At 44.9% G+C, this 26,461-nt stretch overlaps 2 long non-coding RNA genes across 3 annotated transcripts in view; both read left to right on the top strand.

The window, feature by feature from the left end:
• The window catches only part of LOC106037768 (uncharacterized), a 75,874-nt gene that overhangs the window by 12,433 nt on the left and 36,980 nt on the right, over positions 1-26,461 (top strand). The window lies entirely within an intron of this gene.
• LOC125184193 (uncharacterized) lies at positions 15,391-24,438 on the top strand. Its single transcript, XR_007167806.2, has 3 exons — positions 15,391-16,279; positions 18,032-18,196; positions 22,459-24,438. It is a non-coding gene; the product is annotated as an uncharacterized lncRNA (long non-coding RNA).

Raw genomic sequence — 26,461 nt, 5'->3', positions numbered from 1 at the left:
TTCTCTTCTGAGCTGCTCGGCACTCAGGTGCCCCTTCCCTGTGGCCCTTTGGCTAGCCAAGCAGGCCTGATAACTTGACCTCAACTTGATTATAACAGCTTCTGGACCAAGATCAAGGGTGGGTTTTGTTTTGCCCTCTGAATGCCTGAATTACGTCAATGGGTTGGATTTAGTTGAAAACTGAGGAAGGAAATGGGGCAGTGGCAAGGGGGAAGGCAGCTGAAAAATATGACTGAGGGTCAGTGAAAAGTAGAAAGAGTCAACAAAATACTTTTGAGAAATGCTATTAATGCTGGAGAACTATGTCTAAATGAAGGCCATGTTGCCCTGTTATACTTAACCCCTGAATCAGCCCAGCGAAGGAAGACAATTCACGTCCACTCGTGTGCTGCACAGCTAGCTCATGGATACTTGGCTTGGAAGTGGTGGCTTAAAGGCTGCCTCCAGCTTAAGCTGGGTTCAGCAGGGAAGGATCATGCCCTAGTGATACAAAAATGAAGTTAGTGTAAACCAGCAGTGACATATTTTGTTCTGCATTTTTTCCCCATTGGTCCTTCTACAAGGAGTTTAATCATCGAGAAGTGTTTTGGTTTTTCTTAAGGAAAAATTCAGCACAGACATTCCTGTTGCAGAGGAAGGGAAAAGATGGAGTTATTTCAGCCAGCTCTGCATCTCAGTGTCACAAATGTGCAATGCCTTCCTCAGCACGCCCAGATTGTGATGCCATGGGCCTGTCATAAGCATGGGCTCTTGCAAGACCTTGAGGCCACAGGATAAGATGTGTGGCACCACTACGTGTGTAGGGCACAGGACATGCCTCAAGCTGTTCTTTGTGCTTCATCCTGCATCACGTAAAGGCTGCCTGTAGGTCTTACTGTAGTGATAGCAGGCAAATTTTTCAGCACCTGTGTTCTCAGATAAACCCAGGGTTAGCATCCCTGTTGATCAGGATGTTATGTAGTTCTCTGCCTCATTGATCATCCAATTAACCATGCAAAGCTAATTAAAATGCAGACAGCAATGAGAGCTGAACAGGAGAGGAAATACTGATGTGTTCCACTAATAAGGGTGGACACATCACTTTCTTGCTTTTCTTTCCTCTTTACTTTGTGTTTCCAAGGGCAGTCAACCAGAAATAAGGTATTGAAAAGATGTTTGATTTAATGTGGTTTTTTTTTGCAGTGCTTCCTCTGCCAGTTCCTGGAGTTCACAGCGTTGCAGGTGACAAATTCAGACTCTAGACCATATAAGCTACGTTTATAAAGAAAAAATCTTTGAGGAAATGAGGCTAATTGGATTCTTAAAGTTTTAAGGCTCAACTGAATGCACAAACCCAGGTGTATTCATTATTAAAAAAAACCCACTTTTTAATCTTCAGGAGGAAACACATTTGGTAATTGCTGTTTGCAAACTGTTCCTGCTTCTCCCTCATTAGAGCTCACCTTTCCCACTTGCAAAAACCTGGTGCTGTAAACCCAGCTCTGGCTTGAGCCTGTTAGTTGGGGGATAAAGAGGGGAGCACATGGAAGGGAGTGGCTTGGGGCAGTCCCTCACCTTGGTGAGGCCGGTGGGTGGGAGGTGGAGCACAGTGCCCAGGGTGCTGCAGTGTGGGCTCAGGGAACAGCATGAAATCAGGAAAAGCAGCAAAATGACTGCAAAAAGATTAAATGAGCCAAAATAGCGGGAGATGCTTGGTGGCTCAGGTTGCAAATCCTTCTCCCTTGCACCCATGGAGATGCTCAGCATGTGAATTAGCTCACTGCAGGCAAACCTGGCTGTTCTGTGGACAGACGGGTTTCCTTTTAGTGCTGAAAATGGAATAATGCTGAAAATGGGACTTTGTTGGAATAAACAGCCATGGCATGGAAATTATTCCTGCTCCCTCCTCTGCTGCGTGACTGAAGAAATGAGTCATGGGAGCTTCCCATGTAGCTTAGGTGGGAGAGCCTGTGTGATGATCTGATTTTTTTCTTAACATTTCTCCTGCTGGTTTTCAGCAAGCTATGTGAAGGGTTTGTTTTGACGGAGGGAAGATGTGTCAGGCCCAGGCAGGGGGCTTGTTTGCCCTCTAACACTTCTCACTGCATAGCAAATGCCAGCTTTTCCTGGGAGAGGGATCGTGCCATCTGGGTTTTGTGAGAATCGCTCGAGCTTTGTGAAAGTATTGCCTAGAGCGCTTTGCATTGGGAAGGCAGCTCAATCCAGCACGAGAAATGCAGGTTTTTCAGCTTCTTCGGAGTGTAACTGTATTCAGGACCAACTGTGCTTTGTCCAGTGGCCTCTCACAAATTTGTGCTGAAGTCAGCTGAACCCCTTACGTACAGCATGTGAGCCATGTGAAACAAGAGATTTGGTACTCTCTTGGCTGCTTTTCTGAGATGACTGCTTGCGTTAAAAACTGCTGATGCCAGTGTAGTTCAAACGTACGACTTGTCATTCTGTCCACTTGTATTTTTAGTGGTTTACTGCAATTTGTGACAGACCTGATGCTTAAGACTAGGTCTCCACAGGACTGGCTTGCTTTAGTTTGTGAAGATTATGTTGGAGTAAAATACTTCTCAAGCTGCATCTTTCAGAGCATCTTGTCCTAGAGCTTCCCCTCAAGTAAAGGCCCTGGTACTGCCTACCTGTGTTCCTTAAAGGATTTATCCTAAAGCATTGTTTAAAACACTTCATATGGGCAGACAGTGCCATTATTTTTTCTCGAGCCCTCTTTGATGACAAATTATTCTGGGGTGTTTTGTACATACTGGGTTGTTCTTAAGTCACTTTAGGTAATCCGGGAGTTATGAAGAAATACATAATACTGTGATTATTCTGCTGTTAGGGTGATCAGAGCAAGGTAATGAAAAAACTGAGAATCATCCAAACAAACTCTGTTAATCCACAATCAGTATTTTAAATATTTAGAAATACAAACTATCTCATGTTGCTCCTATGAACTGTATTCTACATGTCTTGGTTTTGTAGTCTTGTATCTTCCTTCTCAGCAGCAAGTTGTTAAATTTTTATTCCTTAGCATAGAAGGGACTAATAAAGTAAAACATCCTTATTCATAAATATCTGGATTGCATCACAGTGCTATCAGCAGGGACTAGTTTTATGGCTAACCTTACTGAAAGTCGCTCTTTCAAATAATGGCATGAATTATTAGCAGCACAAGAGCAGTGTGAGAATGGAAAAAAAATTATAGCACATAAAATTCTTCTTGGACTTAATTTATTGACGTTGTCTTCTCTTGATGAAATAAAAAGATGTTTAAATAAAAAATCAGCAAGGCATGCAAGTGATTATGAAATTTTAATCTTGTATAGTGATATTTGTTATACAGCTTAAAGGGTCTGAGAAGTTTAACAGGGATAGTTTATAGCAATGAACTTTAAATTGTCAGCCTTTGTCACTGTAATTCTGAGATTTCCCTTGTGAATAGTAGTTCAATGAGAATTTTCCACCTGAAACATTAGTTGCATGCAACATTCAGGGGGCTCTGCGTGGGGGAAGGCTGTCTCCCAGGGCTTTGTTCTTGCACATGAACTGGTTGTGTGGATGTCCATGGAAAAGGTTTCAGTAACTCCAACCTTTCTTCCCTTTGAGTATCTTCTGCAGTTCTGCGAAGGAACTCCCTGAGGCTTCAGCTACCTCTGTCCCCAATTACCTACTCGCTGCACACAACTTCCCAGCCTCTTGCACTCCCTTTTTAAGGGATCTGATGGTAGGTACCTGCTCTGTAAGGCGTGGAGCATCCTGGTGCTGCTTGGCACTTCGCTGAATTGCGCGTGCCTAACCCTGAGCTGTGGGATCTCTCCTAATTGGTGAGCATGCACTCCAGTGTTAATGGCAAATGTTTTACACGAACTGTGCTGGGTTTTGGTACATGCTTCTCCTCGGGGTTTGCAAATTACCTTTCTCCAATGGATTGCAACATGTTGTACCGCATCCCAGCTGACGTTTTGATTATGCATTATTCACTTTGAAGGAATTAACATTTGAGGCAGTTGAAGCTTTTCAGGATATTTTTTCCCCAAATAACAATTTTGTCTTTTGAGCACCCGCCAGATTCTCCATATGGCTAAAGTGTACTAGAACAGAAATACAATTAGCATGGCTTAATAAACTTCATGCATGGTTTGCTATTGCAATATCAGAAAGAAAACAAATATAGCCACTAGTGCTCCTTGGAATAACTCTGTTAAATTACTGTTGTTTGAAATGAGCTTTTTTGATAGCTTACAGCTGATGTAATTTGCATTGTTATAGGTAAAGCACCCTTCTGTATGTTTAATGCCTTTGGATTTGACACAGGCCTGTGTGGGTCTTGCATCAATCATCTCCCCTGCTGAGAAGGGAAGGCAATAAGTTGGGTTTTGGTGTGGAACAAAAAGCAAAGGATCTGAGGGACAATGGGGCTCTGAGACTTTAATATGGAGCACAAGGTTTGATTTTTTTTTTGCCTCCTTTCAGTCTTCATTTTATTTTCTTGGTTTAAAGCTTTTGTTTTGAGAGCCAGACCTAGCTGGTAAACTTTTTGTTGGATGTTGTTTCATCATATCATGCAGTTGTCCATTGGTACACTTGTGATGATGATGCATTTGATTCCTCAGCTGAGTATGTAGTTGGATTAGCATCTGAGGGGGAAAAAACACTCCTGATTTGTCTGAATTGTGACTTAAATCAGTTTTGTGTAGCAATGTCTGACAGTTAAAGGAAACTTGTTTCATTTCTGGGTATGCAGGACTTAGGCCATCTTGCTGTCTGGATGTCTTTGTACAAGCTTTCTTCTCAGTGGTCAGACTCAGCCCACTTTGTTTTTTGGTTGGATTTCTGTCTGTATGAAATCTTTGGGGAAAAGTTTCAAGAAAGAGGCTGGGAAATAAGGGGGGGGGGGGACACTGTATGGTGTCCTCTTTTTAGCAGGCTTGCAGGGAGTTGCTCTGTGCACCAGCAGGTGCCTGGTTGGTGCCGATCACCCAGCCTCTCCATGGGGCATAAAGAACAGAGAGGTCTTCCTCACAGCCTGATGCGCTGCTTGGGGCCTTGCTAAGCTCTGGTTCGTTTCCCTGCATGTCAGAAGCATTTAAAATCTTCTTGCAAAGGGCTCCTGGTAATGGGCCCTGAAGGTACTGTGAGAGTAAATGATAAACTGTGCTCTTGAGATACCAGCAGTGCTGCAGAGGTGACTGCCCAAGTGTTCAGATCCCTCCCTGGTAGTGAGACCTGCCCCAGCTGGGGCCATGCTGAGTGCAGGTGGTGCAGAAGCTCTTCTAGCAGCAGCCACCCTGCAGAGCTGCTCATGCTGTGTCCAGTGCTCCCAAGTTGTTGTTTGGCTGACCGTGGGCACATTCTGCCTTGAGGAGTGGCAAATCAGTCGGGTCCTAAACTGCCACAGTGAGACTAGCCAAAAAATGAGGAAAATGTCCAGAAGTTCTCATTAGTATCCCCTAGGCCAGGGGAGGTTATAACACTGCCTTGTTTAACATATTTATTGCCCTGTACAGCTGTCACTGCGGTCTGTTTTGGGAGTTCTTGTGAATGTGTGCTGACAAGTGTTTTTATGGAGCACTGATCCAGAAGCATTTGATGTTTTAATTAACTTCTAGGGGCTCTGGTCTGAGCTGTTTGCACAGCCATTCCAGCCTCTGTGCTGCATCTGGCTTCAGAGCACATCCATCCTAATGCCTTCAAAGCACACGAGTGAGTTCAGATTACTGATGTGCCCAGAATTAATGTTTGTTACATCATCGTCATTATCACCACTTCACTCCTCACTTGTGGACTGAAGGTGGATATAATTGGTATTGATTGTGCAAGGCCACAGGTGTAACTGGGAAGGTGTTACTTAGATGGCAGGCTGCAAATTCCCTGCCCAGGTTCCTTCTGCTGTTGCTGCTGGCAGTCTGTGGGTGCAGCAGTATTTGTGATGGCTTTTTTTGTTAAATAACAATGTATTCCATGGGAGTATCTCTGGCTAGTCCTCTGGGTTGGGGCTTCATGGCTGAGCTCTGGCAGGATGTGGGTCTTCAGGGTCCCCCCCCTAACTGCAGGTGTTGCACCTGTCAGGCACACAGGTGGCCTGTGGCTTAGGAACATTTCTCTGCTGATTCCTGTTCTATAAAGGAAAATACTCCAGGTAGCACAAAGCTCGGTAATACTACAAATAGGTCTGTAAGGTTACCTCTCCTGGGCTGGTTTCCTTGGGTAGACCTGCAGCTCTCCAGTGCTGTGCCTGTTTGCATCCCTTAGCCCCTTGAGACATCTGGTCTGTATTCCCTGAAATATCTGTATTCCACTGTTTCGTGTTGGGTTTTGTTGGTTCTCCACCTCTGCCAGTGTTGATTAAGTAACAGCAGCAAAGTATTTTATCATCTTGTGGCATGTTGCAGCAGGTAGAGCACCAGGTTTGACAGTGCCTTTACTCACTCTCCTCTCTGCAGCTGGCCCAGCTCTTGGAAATGCTGCTTTGGCACCCAGAGAGCCTGTTCAAAGCGTGTTTGTGCCACATGGACAAACCTCCAGAGTCCTGAGCTCCGTCTCCAGGCTCTTGGCCTTGATATGAGTCCTTCAGGATGTCAGTGAAACCTCTGGCTTTGTGCAAAGGCGATGGGGAAGCAGAGCTGTGGGTAAAGCTTGTCATGCAGGCAGCGTAATGCTATGGTTCTTGTAATAGCATCAGGGTGAAACTGGCAATGTTCAGCAGTAGCCGAGGCATTGAATCAGCACTGGCATGAAATGGAGAGCAAAGCGTGGTTCAGTTTGTTGGCTGCCTCTATGAGCCATAAAGCTGCTCAGCTGGAATCATCCATAGTGAATGGCGTGCCTAAACACAGTGCAGAAATTATATGGGAAGTGTAGTGGTCCCATGCCAGTGTGTATAAATATTCATATTGTTCCATGTAGCTGTCATTATGTGCAAGTGCTTTGTCTCGCCAAACTTCTGCCAAAAGTCCTCACTCATGGAAACACTTGGTGAAGGCAATCAGATGACTGACATGACCAAAGGGCTGTGGGAGGCCTTGTACCAGCTGTGCTTACAGTGGTAGTTTATTCATCATTTCTGCACACAAGAGGGGGGAAAAAAACTGCTTCAGCTGCTTTGGAGACTTTTTCCCACTGTAGGATTCCTGCTTCTTGAGGGCTGAATATGAAACCACAGAGCTTTTGCCAGCTGCTAATTCTGTCTGCTCATTATGACCAGCGATATTAGTGAGGTGAGTATCTGGGGCTGCACCAGGCCCTGCTGGCAGAGTGCACAGACTGCTGCAGTGATGTGCCCCTGGGCACAGGGGTGGCTTTGGGGCTGCTGTGTGGCTTCGTGCTGACCCATCTGGGCTTGTGCACAGCCACGCTAGAGGTGAGAGCTTCCTCCCAAAGCACCCTGCAACAGGAGACATCCTGATGTGGCATCAAGCTTCCAGAAAAGCTGCTGAATTGGATTCCCATCTTGAGAAATAGATTAATTGTAGAGGGATGTGTGGACTGTAGTCATCTGCTATGCTGGGGTGAGAAGGGGAGCTGTGTGCTGTACAAGTTGTGCTGCTCGCGTGCTTCATGACCGTGGTCTCACTTTTATATATCCAGCAGATTGTAATGGCTGTAATCCTTCAATATGCATTTAATCAAGCTGCATGGGAAGTTTCTTCTTTGTTTACGGGGTAAGCGGGACAGATGGCTTTTACACCGCAGCTTTGTGGGCAGACACTGTCTCCTCCTGGATCTATCCAAGCTGAGTGAAGGAAAAAAGGACCAGATACTTTTCCTGCTGCAGAGGACTGCCATCTCCTGCAGACATCTGCCTGCAGCCCTGGGTATGGCACTTTGAACAGGACCTTGTCTAGCCATATTCCAAATTACAGCCTCAAATTGTAAGTGGATGCTACTGCACGTCCACTGAGACGCAGCAGCTGATGGTCTGTGCATGCGTAGTAGACTGCAAATACCCACTCCGAGTTTGTGTAAACTTGGATTGTAAACAGAGACACTGCAATAAATACAGGCTGATACTAGAGAGAGAAGGATCAGCGCTTTCCCATATGGCTCTCACAGTCGTGCGGCTCATCTGTGCTGTTTCTGCTCCTCCTCACACTTAAATAGTGGTGCTGAGTGTGGAGGAGCGTAGATCAATATGAACAGAAATGCTGGTGCCAATTTAAACTCCCCTTGGAGAGAGAGGGTGTTGGCGGTTTTCCCAAAAGTATCTTTCCCTCTGCTTTCATGGTTCTGTAGGGATGTTAATTTCCCCACCGTGAGTCACTGAAAGCAGTTATAGAGGTACGACAGGAATCTTATGCCCTAAATATAGCCTCATATCAGCCCACGTGGAGCTACCATCGGAGCTGGTGCTGAGCCAGTACACACAACTCAGGGCTGGTCCCTGCTCCCCATGGCTGATGGGGTTCGAGGGGGGGAATGAGACGTTACGGAGCAGGAGAAGGGTTGGCATGTGTAGGCTGGGACCGTAAGGCCGGAGATCACAGCTCAGAAGGATAAATTGTAAGAAGGATAAACTGGCTGTGCTTTCTGTCGCTGGTTTTCCACCTCTGAGTGTGAGGACGCCCCTTAGGTTGGGCTGGGAGCTGCTGAGTTTGTGGGGTGCCCCAGAGTCCCTGTGCTGCTTCTGGCAGTTTGAGTCAGGCAGCCACGAACCTCTCCCCTTTGCAGTTGGGTTTCTGGGCTCTGGATGCCCCTGCCCTGAGCTTTGTGCTGCTCAGACAGATGCTGGGCTGCTTCTGAGGGCATTTCAGTTTCCCCCAGGTGGGTATTTAGTTAAAGCTTTAGTTAAAGATATTAATAACCACGGGGGAAGGCTTAAAAGCAAAAACAAACCACCACCAACAAAACAAACAAAACCAACCTACAGATGTGGAATGTGAATCTAAGATGCTTCTTGTATAGCAGCTGAACACGGGACACTTCTTCCTCGATTGATATGCAAATTTTGCTTGGCTAATTGGCTTTCTCAGCTGTCTGTGAAGAGTCCATGTATAATTTATAAAGGAGTGGATACGTCTGCCCTGAGAACATAATAGCTATTAACTTTGAATATTCATGAATTCCATCAGCTAATAGGGAGGCAAGCCCGTAAGTAGCTTTGACACATAGGAGCGAACCACCACAATCTGTTTTTATTTGAACTAAAATATTCTGCAGCCCTTTGGGTCTTCAGAAAACATTCAGTTCTCTTAATCCAGAATGTTTAAAGACTTTAGATACCAGCTTGAAGTGGCCTGTAATGATGGAAAGACATACTGTGGGTGTGTAGTGGGTGCCCTAGACACAGATATATCTTGCCAAGGCATAAAACATTACAGATTTTCCTGGCAGAGCTGGGTATATCTTTATATTCCCCCATCAGGTTTGCAGCTCTGTTTTATTGAAGCATGCTAGAAAATGGATGTTTGGGGAGGAATAAACAAACTGGGTTACTGAAATGGTTTCAATTATGTAGAATAACATTTACTTAAAGTTAAGATCTTAAGTTCTGGTGTGCGGAATCCATAACTGATGCTGAAAAGATACAGGGAAGAACAAGCGTAACAGAAAAGGGCTCAGCACTTCTAGGCAATGGATCTGGAAAACTTCAATGTTTGAATCTATCTAACTTGTTATACTTGTATTTAAAGCTAAAACCCAGAAGCTGGAGGGAGTGATATCAACTGCTCTGTGACTCCTGTTAAAATTATAGCACTCACTGTACTTAGGTTTTGAGACTGCAAATTTTGGAGCACCTCCAGTTTCAATAGGACTTGAGGCTTCTCCTGAACTCAGATGTCTTTGGCCAGCAGCTGTTTCTGCATCTGCTGAAGTCAGTAGGGAAGCATTCAATGCAGTTCATAAGTAGCTAAATCCAGTGATGTCAACAGAGGAGGGGCCAGTAAAGAAAACGAAGATTTGAGAACACCCTAAGGACTGTATTTCTCTAGAAAATCAGCAATATTTCAGTGAGGACTATCTGCATGACCAGATGTTAGGCACCTGATCTGCCTCTACTAAATCTGATGCCCAGTACCCAGGGATGCTGTGTTTATGCCATGAATGTGAACCTGGAAAGGTGTTTGCCATGCTTTGGGAATGCAAAAAAGGGAAGACTGATATTTAGGTAAATTTTGTAATCCCAAATAGCCTTGGTTGGCTTTACCTCTGTTTTCTTTGGCTCTTGAATTAATCCTGTTCAAACTAGATTTGTGCTACTTGCAGCAAAGCAAGCTTCTGAGCGTGGAGTCCCTGCTGGTGGACCTCATCTTGATCAACAGCTTTCTAACCTTTCTGCAGTAGATGAATGACCATGGCTTACCTCAAATGCTGTCTGCCCTATTTCACACTCCTGTAAAAACACAGAAGAATGGAAGTGGGGGAGGGGCTCTGTTTTTGTCCTGAAAACCTCAGAAAGCTGACCTCAGCCTGAAGCATGCCCAAATCTCTAATGGAGCACATGGGAACTAGTGCAGGGCCCTGGTGACAGGAGTGTGAAGTTTTCTGGGATTTAATATGCAGTATGTATATTGCTTGATGTGGGCAGAGGGTGGAAAGCAGGCTTGTGTGAAATAGGATCTGGATCTGAAATGAGCATCACCAGCTATCCAATTTTCTTTAAAAAGGAGAACAATCTCAAATGGTGTAGAAAACAAGCCAGCAGCAGCCTGTTCTCGGTGCCTTAATGGGAAATGGTTTGTTTTTGCTTGCAAGTGCGTGCTGTACCAATAAATCCCGGAAGAAAGTGCTAAATGGAAGAAATTCAGAGAAAAGATATTAACTGAGTCGGATCAATCAGTGTCATCAGTTACAAGGAAAATTTTACCCTGATCAAGAGAACAGCTCTACAATTCGATTAGATGTGCCAGGATTGGTGAGGATTTGGTCTCTTCTAAGGGGCATTGCCAAGGGTAATAGGTAGTTTTATCTGGTCTGTTGCTGCCTGGTTGCTTAGTTAATGCCTTTCAGAGTGTATTTTTTTCCCAAGATCATACTAGCTCTTTTTTTTGGATGCAAAGCATTACTCTCTTCTGTCTAGTCTCTGCCAGCTCTCAGACCGTGGTAGGTGGTCATGGTGTCTCTCTGGAGAGCTTTGATGCCACTGGAGCAGTCTGGTATTGAACTGACATCTGCACAATGCTTGCGAGAGGATTTGGGGTCAAGCTCAGACTGCGATGATTCCCTGTGATGTCCTACACCTCAATAAGCTTAAAAGACTTGCAGCCTCCTTGGAATTTTTTGTACCTCTATACCAAGGAGGGCCTCTAGGGCTTTGTCGAAGGGTTCCCATGCGGTTATTTAAGTTTTTAGCTTGTAGGAGCTGGTGTGTGTGCGTGTGTATTGATCCCAGGCTGTGGGAAGCAGAGCCCATGTAGACTGTCTCCCCTGAGTGTCAGCCCCCTGCGTGCTGAGCCACAGGAGGCACTGGTTCAGAAACTTGCGTTTAGTTTCAAGTGCCGGAGTTGTCTGTGATTTCAGATAGCATCTTTGGGACTGAGAGCTTTGTCTAGTGTAAGCACATGTGGCTTTGTGCTCTGTCCTAAATTAGTACAGCTGATTTAACAAAGTGTCTGTCTTCATTATGTCCCAGAGTGCTGTAACTGACTGTCTTGTGGGGTTGAGACAAGGAATTTAAAAGGCCCCATCAGTTCACAAGCAGGGATCTGTGCTTGTAAGTAGGCTGCTACACTGTAGGGCCAGAGCAGCTTCACCTGGAGGCACTTTGGATGTGTCTGGGGGGATCAGTCAAGCTGGGTTCAGGCCTGCTGTAAAGCCTGGGTAAAATACTGAATGTGGATTTGTGATGTGTATATAACTATGACACATACACGTACATAGCTATATTGTTTCCTACACGTATATAACTGTATGGTTTATGTCTCTTTGGCTTGCTGGAGAGATTACTCTCTAAATTCAGTGGAGGCAGTATTTGGTAATAGGAATAATCTTACTGCTTACTGGCTGCTCTTTTGGGGGGCTGTGCAACCTGTTTTCATGCAGAGTTGAGTCCTGAAGATGAATGTGGTTGCAGATTCTCTGATGTCTAACAGGATTTATGCAGCACACAAGATTACCAACGGTAATCTGAACTGTACAGCTCAGATGATGACATTTAAGTTCAGTTTTTGTCTTTGCTCTCTGGCAAATTAATGCTTTTGTTTTGAACAATGGCTAGTCAGGACTGTGCCAGAAATATCTTCGGTGAGGAATGGCCAGAGGGCACCAGAGAATTAGGGTGAGCTAGTATCTCTAAGACCACTGAAACGTTGTTCTAGGTTTTGTGGAGTTAAAGCAAAGAGCAGGAATGAAGGCGGGGGAGGTCAGGCAAGCCCGTATGACAGGGTTTGTGCTGGGCATTGAGTAGCCCTGCTAAACTCTAGAGCCATTTGGTAGATCTTAGATCTCTATTCTGTATCAGGTAGCTTGTGTGTGCTTGAATATTTCTGGGAAGGCTGGGCATGAGAGGTTTGACACCCCAGTACCTGGAGAATCTGGGCCTTTTCCTGACTTGTTATATCTCCTTTTTTCACAGGGCCTGACCTGTTAGCCCTAGCTCGCGATTAGCCCTGATGCACCCAGACAGCCACTAATTGCAGAGCAGAGGTAGCATCTTGTGTGTCTGTACTTTGTATAGCACCAGGGCCTAGTGCTGTAACAGACAGCGTGGGCAGGAACCAAGCCTGGTGTCACCAAGTATGGCTTTTGGGCCTTGGACTTAGCATAACAACCCGGCTGCATATTGTGAGTGAGCTGGTAATCTCAGGGAAGTGTTCATGCAAGCACCGAGCTGGGCTCTGTGCAAAGCGGGGCCATAAAATGCTTCCTGGAGCTGGAGGCATACATCGTGCTTTAGCTATGACTTGTTTTGTGGATGGTTTAAAAAGTAGGGAGTAATGCCTTACTGTCAAGTGATTTCCCAGATTTCAGTACTTTTATGGACTGAGGTTTCTATGCCTTTCTCAGGGACATTCAAACCTCAAAGTCTCCAACTTATTGTGAAGATTTGTTTGACTTTTCCTGAAATTACAAAGGATTATCATGAGAGACTCTTGGAACCAGCAAGAAAATTTTTCCTTGTCGTTTACTGACAGCCTATTGCATATCTTGTTTATTTCGATGACTTCTACATCCATTTAAGCAAAAGAAAAACAAATACGACTGCTCTCCTAACTTTGTGAACCAGGACAGAGACTTAGAATTGCAAAAGCAATGTGGCCTGTGGGAAAGCATAGAATGCACAAAAAATAACAAACAAGTTCAGCTTAAAAAAAAGTAAATATTAATTTTATATTGTTTATTGGTAGAGAGGACTTGTGCCACCTCCTTTTTTACACTTAAATAAACTGGCCAAGGCCAGGAAGTTTGGAGCCAGGAAAGACAAACCCTCTAAGGCAGGGAATGGGACAATTACTAGCAAGTACAAAGCAGGCTGTGAGAAATCAGGCCAGTCTGAGCTGTATTTTAAGGCACGTGTTCTCTTGCATTCTCATGATCAGGAATTAGTTTTTATCCAACTGCATAAGGCTTGGCTTTTGATGAAGAGAAAGGGGTGGGATTGGATAGGCACTTTGGCATTTAAACTCTACCTTGGGACCAACTCATGGCACAATGAAGTACTCTAGGGGCAAGATCCATCACTGGATGAGAGCGTGGTTGGGAGGGAAAATGGAGAACTAGTTTAAGTCACCTCTGTTCCTGCCCTGAGTTAGATGCAAATGTAGTGAAGAGGTATCCTGAGACCTGATTCATGATGAGCCAAGAAGGCCTACGGGCTGGGGCTGCACTGCGGCTGGGGTAGAGATGTGTGGGGTTGTGCTGTGGAAGAAATCACTTGGGGGACTGGAAGGACAGGCAAATGGGTCACCTTGCCCTTTGGACAGTGGCAATGCTAAGCCTGGGTGTCACAGGTGACCTCTGGGGTGTCATGTCTCTCCTGACGTGCACAAGTCCCCTCCATCACTGATGGTCAGAGTCCAAAGGCAACAGATCCGTGTTCACTCAAGAGATTAATGATTTGTACAGCCCTTTATTTGACATAGGCTAGTGTAGAAAATGACCTTTTTGATAGCTTGTTCTCACTTTCCAACTTTCTTGGGACTAGCTGTTACCTTGTGTGGTTTACTTCAAAACAAGGAACAAGGTGACCCCTCACCAGCTCTCAGAACCTGCTAGGATCTCAGGTTTGGCAATCCAAAGCTTCTCCCAGGTGTTTGTATTTGCAAGGGCTTCACAGCTGGGTGGGAAAAGACCTCTGAAGTCTGAATATATCTGGAGGAAGTCTAAAGGCTCATGTACAACCTGGTTTTAGGTCACTTAATAATCAGCAAGGATCAGACATGGAGAAGTGAGCTTGCTGAGCAGGAAGGAAAGAGCCCTTCAGCATCTTTTGTAGCACTTGTGTAGGCGGCCTCTTGGTAGGATTACCTCTGTGAAAGAAAGTCAAAGAAGCTGCACAGGTAAAGAAGAAATATGTCCAGGCAGTCCACTTCCAAGTTTATTTTAATTGCTTTTATGACTTTGTGACCAGCATGTCTTGTTTCTGTGCTGCCCATCCTGGCAGAAGGAGGAGTGATGTCTCGATGAGGTGAGAGTGCTGGAACTGCTCTGGGTGTGAAACTCTCTGAATTGCACTGATGCCTACTACAAAATAGGTGGTAAGTAAAATACACAGCCAACTTAAAACCAGAGTTTAATTAGTCAGGGGCTGACTCATGTGGCAAAGCTGAGACTGTGCCTGGAAAATGAAGCTGTACAGCAGGGTTGTAAAATGAAGGTGCACAGCTTGGGTGAAGAAATTCTCCTGGGCTTAAAGATTGACTTGCATCTTGGCTCAGCTAGGTAAAATACTGACCCAGGTCCAGTGAGAACAGGAAAACACTGGAAAGAGTTGTAAATGGCCTGTTTGGAGCTATGGAAATATTTGGGTAAACGTGGAACCAAGTTAATTTGGATTTTCAGTAGGGGAAAAAAAGCAATTGTTTCATGTTCTTATTCTAAGGAAAAAAAATCTCACAGGATAAGAAAATGCCTAATTTTTCCTCTGTAGGCTGCTTAAAAATCTACCAGTCATTTACAAGTAAGAAGTCAGTATTATGACCACTCTGCCTTCCAGTGGTGAGAATTGAGACTTTTAGTAATTGCTGCTGTAGTTGTTAAAATTTCAGCAAATAAACTGAAATTGGAAGCTGATTGTGTCCATTTCTTGCCTTGTATTTTGTAAATGTGATGAGTGATGTTGTAGGTGATGTGAAAGGAAATCACTTGCTAATTTGATGTGACCTCCATGGATTTTTCCCTAATGGGATGGAATCCCTTGCAAGGCTTAAAACTGTGCAAACTAATGCTAAAACCATCACACTAATCTGTGTGTACAGAGCTACAGATGACCTGAACACTTATATTGCACTAGCTGTAACATATTCTCAAAGCTACCTTTAATTTAGTGCAGTAAAAACATGCCTGTTTGCTTTAAGACCATCTGAAGTCTATACAATGACTACAAACAATTTAGAAATAATTTAGTCAGAATTGTCTGTAAAACAATCTAGAAATGTCTGAGTGTAGACAGACCCTAAAAATCAATTCTATAGGAACGCTTCTCAAAGCAGATACGATCTACTCAAAAACTATTTTTTGCCAAGAGAACAAGAATGAAACTGTGCATTAATGCAGCATTTTACTCTTCCTTAACCCTGCTGTGTTTCCATCCCTTTCCTCGTGGCTTAGACAAAACTAAACTCCACATTTCTTACACTTTTTTCCTGTCCTTTCTTGTTCTTCAGTATGGCAGGTGAGCAGTCCTGGCTTTGTTACTTTTTATTTTGGTTTTCTCAATCAATTTGTGTTCCTTCCAGCTAATTAACCACCACATCAGCCTCTGTTCTTCCGAAGAGATTATCCTGAGGCTGCTGTGCTTTGCTTGCTGTTAGGAGGTCTGGGGGCTCTGATACCATGACAAGTGTGGCAGCCCATCCTCACCTGCCTGGGCACAGGGTGCAGTGTCAGCGGCCTCTGCCAGGGCAGAGCTGCTGGGAAGGATGGCTCTGCTGATCAGGTTGTGGTATCTGTCAAAACAGCATGGCCCAGAGGGCTTTCTCTAAGGTTTTATTCATGATCCTTGGTGAAGTTGTTGGCCAAGGCTAGCATGTTTCTTCTCTGTTCCTTCCAAGGACACAGATAAGACCTGTGTGCTGCTGAAAGGCCCTGACTTGTCTGAGCTCTGGTGAGGATAACACAGTGCTTGCTGGTGACTGAAGCCTTATATGAGGAAAAAGAGTGAAGGAAATGAGACTCCTGAATCTATCATGCTCAGGTGAAGTAAAGCAGCTTGGATGGAAAACTCAGCGAGCACAGGGACCTGAAGGATGCTCTGTCCTGATGGTGGTGTCACCCCCATGCCCTGTAGAGGCAGACAACCAGCTTGGTGCTGAAGGAGTGACGCTGCAGCCTGTTCCAAATAGAAGTCAGTCCTTCAGTACTGCTTCTCTCGCAGTACAGGACGGGCAGCAGTGGGGAAGAACCATTTCTTCCCTGTAAGTGGTCCTTTACGCCAGCTTACACCCCTCATGAAATGACAGTGTGAGCAGATAACTGTAGCTGTGTGCTGGGCTGCCCTGCCAGCATGGATGCAGACTGAGCATGTTCACAAGAAATGTCATCCTTGGGAGGATTAAAGAGGCCCGTGATGGCCTCGGCTGTGATCTGAGTGTCACAGCATGCAAGGGCTGAAAACACAACCTCTGATCCAAGACTAATGCTGCTTGGGAAACCTCCTAGTGCCCTGCTTGCTTGCAGCAGTGGCGGAGAGCAGCACGTGCATGTTGGAGGCTCGAGGGCTGGCCCTGCTCTGTGACCGCAGGGTAGGACCAGGGCGAGCTGTGGTGATGCTGCAGCCTTCACGGCAGGAAATAATTCAGGGGAAATGCATGTGTGTCCTTCTGTCTACAGAAATGAGCACTGCTTTTCATGACACTTGCATATTAAACTGGATGCACGTGCTTGTAAAGGCTGTGGTTTTTATTTTAAGGATAGCTCAGAGAAAGGCAGGGTTAAATTCTGTGAGTTTGGGAAAGCTGCCAGGGAATTTGGTTTGCTTTTAATAGGTTTTAACTTAGATTTTTTTAATGCATTGGTTGGGCAGCATGATTAACACAAATCATAAATATCACAGGGTTATCACCCTTCTATGAGAGGACTCTCCAGCCCTCGGTGCGCTTTGCTCTGTTGCAGGCCAGTGCCTGGCACAGTATTTATGACCTTAGCATGCAGTACTTCTGCTTTGTGGGAAATGAGTTCTTCTGCTGTCACAAAAGCACAAACCTCACTGCACAGCAGCAGTGGGCTGAGTTCTGGAGCATCGAGTCCTTTGCATCCAGCATGGGCTGTGGGGCAGAAGCAGTGTTACGCTCTACTTTTCTTCCTTTAAAGCACTTAGCTTTTCATTCTAGCCTCCTTTTAGGCTCTGACTGGCCACAGTTTTGTCCTTGGGTTGGAAGCAATGCACTGTGTGCCTGCAGCTCTGCTTCCAGCTGGAGCTGTGCTCGGCCCCTGCACCTCACCCCATGATTCCCCCCCAGCTTTTGCCCCAAATCAACATGTGGGCACTGGTGCGGTTCCATCAGGTTGTGCTAACTGATCCTCTGCATGCAACTTTGAAAGCAAATACTCCAGTAAAATAACTTCAAATCTTGCAAGTCAATACTAACTTTCCATTTCAAGTTTTCTACCTGATTTGAAGTCCTTAATGAAATCCATTTGACTGTCTGGATAGTGCTGTTATGGTTTTATTATTTTTCTTTTGAATTACTTAAATGGTGACCTGTTGCCTGAACCCATGTCTTTTGAAGTTACTTGGGAAGAATTTCTTTTTTGCTTTTGGCAGCAACACTTCCTATAGATAATATTTTCTTTTCCTCCAAGTAGGGCCACTTTTATAGCTCCCACAAAGTGTCTGTAGCAAGACAAAACAAATACTGTCTGTAGTCCCACGCCTAATTAGCAAAAAAATTAATCAAGTGGACGGCTGGAATGTTTTTTGTGCTGACTGCTGTGATCTTTTTTATAGTGTCACTGCTCTCATTGAAGTCCAAAGAGGTGAAACAGGGAGATACTAGTGGCAAACTGGGCTCCTGGCATCATCTGAACCCATCCTGGTCCACCAGCACAAGACAGGGCAGCGTAAAAACCAGTGGCTGTGGGAGCAGTATCTCCCCGAGCAAGCGAAGGGCTGGTAAGGAGTACCCACAGAGTTGATGCTTATTTTTCCTACTACGTGCTAAACCAGTCCCTAAAGGACACCAGGACTGGGAAAAAATACTTTAATCAGAAATGGAAGCAAAGACTCTGCTTTCCCAACCCTGGAATATATTTAGGAACAGATCATTTCAATTATTTTTGCCCTCTAGTTCCTTGGTAAATATATCATTGTGTTTATTATTGGATTTATACTCTGCTCTTTGGGGGAGACAGTATTTAGCAGCAGATCTTAATTTGAACGCAGGAGAGTCAATTCAGCTTAAAAGAAATCCCCTGTGCCAAAAGACTGATGCTGACTGTCTCCTGAGAAATTTGCTCAAGTAATTTCATTAGTAAAAGATTTCAGGGATAGCCAAGCTCAGGAAAATTAAGAAGGAAAAATTAAATTACAAAGGAGAATATGCTGCTGCCTTAGCTTAGCACAGTTTGTGGTTTTCTTGGTCATGATTTCATTTCTGAGACTAATTTTCAGATGTGAGGACTCAGTTTCTGGGAGGTGCTAAACTAGTGCCTGCAGTTTTAGCAGCTGGAGTTGATTTTAAAAGCTGGCAGCAGGCAGGCCAGGCCCAGATGCTTTTGAGCACCACGAGCACAAGAGCAACATCTCACCATCAGGCGGGTCTTGACACTGGGGTGCTCGCTTCAGCAGTAGCTGCCTGGTTCCTGGCAAGGGTGAGGAGGAAAACCCCCCTCTGAGCCCTGGGCTGGCTCCTTGTTGGGACCCTAGAAGCAGATGGAGGTGGCTCAGGGGTGGCAGCGGTGTCCCTGGGGGAGATGGAGCCCTCCCTGGGGCAAGGGGCACAATGCTGCTCCTGGCTGATGGCAGCCAGAGAGTCAGGGAGCACTTCACAGGGGTGATGAACTTTCTGTTGTCATTACTCGATGCAGAGCTGATTAAAAACATGAAGGAGCTGTTCCTTCATCCACCCTGCCACCAGAAAGGTTTCGCTGCCTCCCTTTAATTCACCATATTTGGTGGTGAATTAAAAATGGAAATGGAAGGAATCTGCCAGGGCCCTCCCAGGAAGACAAATGATCTGCTTCATGTAGTACATCTCCTCTTTCAGTTGTGCTCTGTACTGCTGGAGTGAGCCTGGATGGGAAATCCTGCTGCTGGGGGAGACTCTTTGGCTGTGTATGCATGTGACCCTGGGGCTGCTTCCTCTTTTAATGCAGTGATTTTTGCAGCTCTCCATATGGAAAGATATTTGGGGAATAAAGCTTATGACTTATTCTTTTTAATTGATAAATATCAGGAGCATCTGAGCAAATTCACCCCTCCTGCTTTCCCTGCTCTGCAGTCACACAGCAGATTAATGCAACAGTAAGTGTCCCTATGCAAGCCATCAGGTTGGTAATCTCTGCCAATAAATGGAGTTATTGATTCACAGTACGTGGAAGCTATGTTCAATCATCTTGGTTCAATCTTGCTGTCCGTGCTAGGGCACGTCCCATTTAGTTGCTGGAAGACAGCACGTTCTTTTTCCTTGCTGACTTTAAGCTGATTTCTGTGACCTGAAGTGGAGGAGTGTGAAGAGGACTGGGGGCTTTGGAAGCTGCTCTGTGCAGCACCTGCTGCAGATTGCAGAAGAAATCTCTAACACCTCCATGAAGTAACTGCAGAAGGCCAGCAGTCCCTTGTGTCCCCCAAACTCTCCTGATTCACGGTAGATGCCTGTACATGCTGTGCTTTCAGGGAGCTGGGTCTCGGAGGAAAGGCAGCAGACAGATGCCGATTATCTTCTGTCCTTAAGAGATCAGCAGTGGTTGCTCTTTCCTGGTGTAGAATGACAGAGTGCTTGCTGAAATCACGCCTCTGAGCTTGCAGTGCTTCCTTGCTGGGAATAGCAAATGAAGAGACTGCTGTAAGAGACTGTAACTTAGAAGCAGACTCAGCACAAGGCTGCAATGCAGCAGCATTTCCCTTTCTGTAAAGCCTGTAAGGGGAGCCTGGGGAGTATTGTGTGTAACAGGTCCTGCAGACTGATGGCTGGTGGCAGGAAACCAGGAGCAGCTCTGTGTGATGTGCCTGGAAGCGTGGTTCTCTTCAACATGACCAGACTACCAGTAAGCGTTTTCATTTTTAAGATTAGATATTTCTCAGACTTTTACCATAGAAGTTTTCTTGCAACAAGTGCAAAGACTCTCTTCCCCATGACTTCTGCTGCCAGTTTTGCAGGCTCAGTTGTGATTCCAGGATGCCAACATTCAGTTCTTCCTTCACACACAGTCAGTGTGGATAATCTTGCAGGCCAGACCCTGCTCTTTCCTTTTTGGTAAGCTGCTTCCCCCACGGTCAGTTGTACAGCAGGTACAGGGAAAGCCGGGACGAGAGTCAGGTCTTCTGGTCCTTTTTCATGCCCTTTCCTCCTCTCCATCTGTTATACCTTGGTCTCCTGCTTGTCTGTCATTCCCCAACCAAACTCTTCATTACCTGCATCCTAGCTTGGTTTCAGTTGCACCTTTGAGCCCTCCAGCTCTCGTTTTCATTCTTTCTGGTCTGAATTGCCTCTGGCCATGCATTTGTCCCCCATCAGTGTTTTGCAATAGTTTCATCTGGACTTGATTGCTGCAAGACTGAGTTAAGCGTAGAGGATTTGATTCACCAAGGAGCCCAGACCACATTTGCCTATCACGTAGGGGAGTAAAAGGCTCTCTTTTTTATTGCATTTAAAAAAGATGAGATTTCTGCTGCTTTGGCCACTCTAGAAATTGAATTCTACCTGGAGTGCAAGCTTGAGCCCAAACCATTTGATTTCTCTGCAGTGCCCAACAGGTGTTTAAGCTGTTGCAATTTTGCCTAGAGCTGTGCCAGGGTCTTCAATAGTAACAAGAACAAAATTTCCAGAATTTCATCCGCAACACCCTCCCCTCTTGCAGCCCATGAAGGAGTACTGTTCCTGTGAGTTTCACTGGAGGCTTCAATGCACAATCACTCTTTTCTCAATTTGACCTTTGTATTAAAATTTCCAGGATGCCCTAAGGCTCCAGGTAGAATTGAGCCCTCCTGTGTATAACTATTTAGACAAATAGAATACAAAGGTTAGAAAGAAGCTTGCAGAGGCTTGCTAAACAGGTGGCCACGTCAGGTTTCCTATTTAATAAACAGAGCTAGTCTGAAAATCATCCCGAAAGCCAAAGAGGTGCTGTCATTCTTGCTTTCATTGTTGTACTTGAAGTTTTAACTTTTTCTTAGCACCACAAAACAGGACGATGAGCTTTTTGAGCACCAGTGACAGCACAGCATTACCAAATGGACTTTTTCTTCCCCAGCGCCTCCTGGGGTGATGGCTCCCGTGCCTTGCACGTGTGATGTGACTGGGTGCTGGCCTCCACCAGCTAGGCAGAGGTATAAAAGGAGGGTTATCCTCCAAAACCTGCTGACACAGGTCGTATATAAACCTAGTGTAAACAGTGCAGAGATGCAGTACCTCAGGCAACAGCTTTGCCAGTGGAGTGGGGGCAGACACTTACTGAAGTGAAAACATACAGCTCCATAGGGCAGAGGTGTTGCAAATGGTCCAAAACTAAAGCAGCAATTAATGCAGTGTTCATTTTACTTGTTTTTTTTTCCATTGTTTTTTTAAAGCTATATGTGGGAAGAAAAACTTCTGGGGTCAGAATGAGGCATGGATTTTCAGTAATACGCTCTGCAGAACAGATGCATAAATCCCATTAGCAGTAATGGAAACGGGTTGCCTAACCCAAGTAATTGAAATTGTGTGCTGACTTGGCTCTCTTCTACTGTAGTAGGTCTGAATCCTGCCTCCTCAGTTGCTGTTAGTAAATAAAATGGAGCTTGTTTCTAGCAGGACTGAGCAGAAAGTGTTTTCCCAGTGTTTGAAGGCAGGGCAGGTCTGCAGCAGCAGAGCCACTGGGGTCAGTCTGGGACCTCTCAGAAGAGGCCAGTCCTCTGGCACTTAAAAAATAAAATCAAAACAACAATAAAACCTACTATTGCCCTGTCCAGCTGTGATTGAGGATGTGAGCATCCAGGCCAGGAAGAGAATTGCTTTTTTTAACTAGATTTAACAGGTGGCCACCTTCTTTTGGTAAAAGTGTTTTTTTCTTAAGAGCTATTTGAATTTGCTCCTTGCTCCCGTTGATTTTAATGGGGATAAGACTTACCCTAGGAAAGGAGGACAGCAGCGAGATATCATCAGAGCCATTACTGGCCCCAGATGTTTTCCCACAGTAAAACCATATGCCTCTAAAGCCTGAATCTATTCCTGACAGGCCCAGTCCTGCAATCTGCTCAGTGCCTCTCCCTAAGGATTCCTGAGCTGGCTGCCTTGTCCTGCCCGTCGTGCTCAGTGTGCGGATCCACTTGTGTGCGAGCATCGCATCTGACCCGTGCTCAGCAGCCTCGTAAGCCGATGAGCTCCTACCTCATGTACAGTCTACATGCTGGAATTACTCCTGGCTGGTTCCACATAACGCAGCTGTGGGAAGAATTTAAAGCAGCGTTTCACTGACTAGCAAAGGAATCTCCCAGCAGGTGACAGGTTTAATGAGCCTTGTGGGAGACATGCTTTTATGCTCTGTGGCTTGTGTCCACGTGTCTTGGGTAGCTCTGTAAGGAGAAGAGGATCTGTTGCTTCAGGAGGGGTGAAGTTTGTTGAACACGAGAAGCCAATAAAACCCGCAGTGATGATGCTGCAGGGAGGATGTGCTCCAGTGTTAGGAAATTCTCACTTGTCACAACTTCTGGATGAATAAATCCTGTATGAGGGGGGTACTGAAAGCTGGAAGGGCGGTGTGTTGTGCAGATCCAGCAGTCCGGGGGACACGTTTGGCTCTGTCCACCAGTCCTTGTGTGAATGAGAAGCAGCAGTGCCAGTGAGGACAGGCCTGTTAATTCCTGCTGTGTTGGCACTCATGTGAGTAACAAATACAGTTGTAGCAGATAAAGAAATTACTGTGGAAGTTGCAGTTCAGCTATCTGTGTATTACCTATCAATCTCTTTCAATTACCTGACAATATTTTTCTAGTTTATAAATCTAGAAATGAGGATCTGCAGTAAAAGTATGTGTAGGACACAGTGTCCTCCACTAGGGAGTGGAACATTACTGTGCTGAATGCAGTAATTCACAAAACGCGGCCTTCACCCCCCAAAATGTTCCAGTACAAGTGAAAGAAGGCAACTCAGGTGAGACAAAGAATGGGAAATACGGAAGGAGGAATGAGCATCATGGTCTGTGCACACTGACGGCTGTTAAGAGAGCATGGTGGTCCTACAGGAAAGGCTTTTTGCGTGAAAGTCTCATGAGGGTGATATTTGGTTTGTGGAAATGTAGGAACAGCTTCTTCCAAGCACAAGGAATAGCATGGGAGAAGGGGCAAGAGCAATCATTAGTGCAGGTCATTATCATGCACTCATATTCTGCAGAAGGGTGTAGGGTAAGATCATGTTTTCCAAGCTAGGAGGAAGCCAATGCCAGTACGTCAGTGATCCAGATGTGAAACAGCTGCCTGAATGGCAACTTTGGGTGGAGGTAGAGGAAAAAAGTTAGAAGTTAGAGGTAGAGGAGAGCCTGTGTGTTAGGGGAGGTTATGCTGAAAGTTTGCAAGACTCGGACACTGAATATGAGAACCCAGGAAAAGCATAAAATAGCAGATTGTGACCAGCTATGAGGCTAACAGTTTCAATGCTCTTTTATATCTTCAGGAAAAGGGAAAGGAGGTGTATAAGCAGGTTCAGCAAGGAAAGACTCTACAGCACTTTTTTCAGCACATCTCTATGAAGAGAATTCGTACAGCACTGCCTGGCTCTCTGTAGCAAGTTCCTCCATTGACAATGCTACTGGCAGAGAGAGAAATGAGTGTCTACTGCTCTATGGAAGGACTAGATCCAAGTGCAAAGCTATGTAGACCTGGTATCTTCATTTCAGGTCTCATGTGAACTTGCAGTCTTGGCCTGGGGCTCCCAGACCTGTCAAGCCTACTGCTATGTGCCAGCTGAGTGGTGGTATCCATCCTTGTGTGGTCTTCCTTATCTCTGTGGGAAATCGAGAGGGATTTGTTTGAACTTAGCTTGCAATAGCAGAGGGTTTATGATGGATGATCTACCATAGCTTCTTGTGATTTACCAGTTAATGGGCTTTTAATCAGCTTAGATCTGCACTGATTTTTCTGTGGAGCTGACTTTTGATGATAATGTCCTGTAACAGCAGGAGTCACAAAGTCACTTAAGTCAAAAACATTAGTGAAGCATATTTGACCAACATGGTGATATTTATCTGCTAGTAGAGCCAGTAATCTAACAACAAAGAAAGTTATCTTGATCAGCATTTAGTTATCCTTTCTTCTTTTAATCCTTTCATGTTTGTGCCCCCCACATTAGCCTTTGCTAATATGATTTTGCTCAGGGTCTATGCAAGATTATGGCTTCTTGGACATCTGTTTATTCTGGAAGAGTGTTTTTCTTCAGCCTTCTGGAACACTCACAGCATTCCAAGTTTTGTCGGAATTCAATGTTAATAGATGTTAATTGGTGTCAGGGGAAATGGAGTAATAATTAATGCCTGTGGATATCTCTTTTCAGCCAAATCATTCTGCTGTGGGACCCGAAAATGATCAGGTGCAGTGAAGATCACTGCTAGCAAGGTCTCATTCCACAAACCCCTTTGCGAGAGAGATCCTCTGAGGCTCCTGAACCTGACAGCTCTTCCTTGATTTGGGGCATTAGTGGTCAACGCCAGTATCCGCTTTCTTGAGGCAGTTTTTTCTAAGCTTTTCTTTGTCTGGCATCTCTAGCTTAACTTTATAAGTTGTTTGTGTTGCAAGTTTGCCACTTCTTTTCTATGAAGGACTCCTGAAGATCCATATTGTTCTTTCCCAGCAGCATGTAGCTGAGTTTGGAAGGCTTGCAGACCATTAATTTTGGGCAAGACCTTCACTCAACTGATGGTTGTGAAGATTATCACTGCCATTAGGTTGCCCACAATATTACTTAGACTGAGATACTGGTATGATATTTGACTATAACGAGGGGCACCTCTGTGATGTTCAGAGACATGGGCACAGTGGAAGAGACACCAGGAGGGATTTATGTCCCCTGTGCAGGCTCCTGGTAAATAGCTGCCTTGAACATGCTGGTCAAGCTCTTCAAAACACTCGGGCTAGCCCTGCATAAGTGGCTATCAGCATCACAAAGCACAAGAAATGCATGTGTCTGGGACAAAAATAAATTATAACTTGGTTCACCTTAAGTAGTCAAGACCTTCCATGCCCTTAGCATTTGTGTTGTTTCAGTTTAACTGCATTGAAGACAGAGAATGTGAAGTATTTGAGAATGGCTAAGCCCAAAGGATTCTCTGTACCTTACTACAAATAGTAATTAAAAAAAAGCTTTTGCAGTTCTGCTAGGGGGATGATAGGACAATGTGCCCATATATTTAAAATATGAGCTTTAGGATGGCACTGGACGGATATAAGATGTTTCAGCTATAGTAGATCCGGTGTTGACATGAACATTTAGTGTAAGTAACATGAGATACCTCTGCAGAGTGTGCACTTTCAACCTTCAGAGTAATTAGCCCTGTTTGTTGGCTTTTTTTATTATAGCACCTTGCCAGTGTGCTGCAAGATGCGTGTGAAACCTGGCATCAGTGCTGGGAAATGCACGGGACCGTGTAGAAAAAGCTGTAAGGCCCAAAGCCCATTGGCAACAGTCCCTGAATGTGCTTGGAGGATTTAGCTCCAGTCTCCCAAGTAAATCTGTAGCTATTTTAACTGGATGTTTTCAGCTGAATCATGTTGAATCTCTAGGAAAGGAGACTTTTCAGAATCCAGTCACCTAGAATCTGAGTGGTTGTGAGAAGCTGAAGGCAATAGAACAAAGAAGGCCCTTTTAGACAGACAGGTTAGGATAGGTGATTTGCTGTGGACAAGGAGGAGATATGGAAAAGCTAATCAACTAGGATTCAAAATAAAGCCAGAAACCAGTTTTCTGATAAATGAATGCAGAGGACAACAACTTGTTCAATTACTTAATGAGTGACAGAATTGGAAAGTGAGTTTGATAATATAAAGTGGGGAAAAAACATTTTGGTATTAAGGGATGAGAAATCAAGTACCAAAATACAGATCTAAGATCAAATTTAATTGTCCTTTCTAGTACTTATAATGTCTTGAATACAGAAATGGAGACAAGTCTCTCTGTATTCATTTAATTTGCATAGTACAGCACAAAGTAGAGGTATTTATAGAGCCCTCAAATTTAGTAAATTATAAGGC

The sequence above is a fragment of the Anser cygnoides genome, chromosome 13 (assembly GCF_040182565.1).
Source record: "Anser cygnoides isolate HZ-2024a breed goose chromosome 13, Taihu_goose_T2T_genome, whole genome shotgun sequence".
NCBI lineage: Eukaryota > Metazoa > Chordata > Aves > Anseriformes > Anatidae > Anser > Anser cygnoides.
The sequence above is the reverse complement of the archived record's forward strand: the minus strand, read 5'-3'. Positions and strand labels throughout refer to the sequence as shown.